A 1,577-nucleotide genomic window follows, 5' to 3' on the forward strand; every position below is an offset into this window, starting at 1 on the left:
GACGTGTACTGAGAAAGGAAGAGGAAGAATGAGATCTGCCCCTCGCTGTGCCGTCCTTCAGACTCCCTTGCGGTGCTTTGCCCCCAGGCACGCTGTGTTTTGTGAATCAGCCCCACTGGAATAGCCGCTCTCCCCTAACCCTTCCTCCAACAGCCCCGGGATCCCCCGTCTCCTGTTGCTTTCTCAGAGGCTTCTTTTCCCTTTGCGGTTCTTGGAATTACTCCTCCGGGTCTGAGGAGGCACTGGCTGGATGGTGCCCCGTGTATGAGCTTCAAGGCACAATCTCAGTCGTGAGGCCAAGGATGTTGAAGGAGAAGCTAGGAAATGACCCGAGCTCTCTCCCTCATACAGTGATGAAAGACAGCAACCTTGTAGGGGAAAGCTGTGTCCCCTAAGGTGTATCCTGGTAGCTAGGTAACCCTCGTTTGTTCTCAACAAATTGCAGACTAGGAATAAAACCCTCTAATGCCTTGTACACTGTTACTAAGGAAATCCTCATTATGTCCTTGCTGCCACGAGAGACCCAGAAGAATGTTACCCACGTGTGACATACCTGAAGCCACAACTTCCTACCTAACTGTGGCTGAGCATTGGTTGTGGCAATGCTCAAGAGAAAAGCCACAACGACTGCTCCTTATTTCTGGTCCTCCGAGACTCATTGGGGAAGCACCGGTGGTGGGAGTACCAGAAGAGGGGTAGAGGGGATGGGGAAAGCTCGTCGTTTCCCCGCTCACCAGGGCAGCCTTCTGGACCGAAGCACCATCACTCCGTTTCACTGGAGCGAGATATCACCATTCCCACTTTCAGAGACTGGCTAAAACTCAGTCCACCGGAGACACTTGAATTGGGGAACAAATGGGTAATTGTTAGCATAAACTATTGTAGCTAGCAACTCCAATAGCATAGATGCTGTTGCAAGCATAATAGAATGTTTGGCAAAGACACTGTAACCCTATTGTTAGCGGAAGTTACAAAAATTGGGTAGATAACAGAAACTTGAATGTATACACTCAGCGACCATCTGGTTGAAGCCAGCCTTGCAGTCTGAAGCTCAGCCAACTCAGCATTCTGGGCCAAAGGTGAAGGTACCCGGTGAAGAAGACTGTGCATCTTCCTCCAAAAGACCCCAACAGACGACCACCAGATGGCACTACGCGTGCACCAGGAGGAGGGAGCCCATGACAATAGGTTCTTGGAAATAATTAAAATATCTCTGCCTTTTCTTAGAACTAGTTGTACCAACCCAGCCTATGGTAATGAATATGTACACTGCAGAACCATATAAGGGACAGTTGATGCAACATACAGTGTGCAAGCTAGGAGGAGCTATCCCCCTTGCACCCGGCGCCGTAATAAACATACCTGCTTTATAACTCTTTGGAGTTGTGAAGTTTGATTCCGCACGTCAACCCCAAATATTTCAAAGGTCGAAAATAACTTGTACCTGTGGTGGTGAAAAACGGTTCTTGTTCAAGCTCAAGGTATTATTTGTATTGCAGCGTTCTGCCTTTACGTTCTAAAGGTATGAAACAACAAAGATGCTAAAGTAAACGAAAGAGTTTTAGAGGGAGGGCAAC

This window comes from Pygoscelis adeliae, unplaced genomic scaffold (genome assembly GCF_000699105.1).
Source record: "Pygoscelis adeliae isolate BGI_AS28 unplaced genomic scaffold, ASM69910v1 Scaffold384, whole genome shotgun sequence".
NCBI classification, from domain to species: Eukaryota; Metazoa; Chordata; class Aves; order Sphenisciformes; family Spheniscidae; genus Pygoscelis; species Pygoscelis adeliae.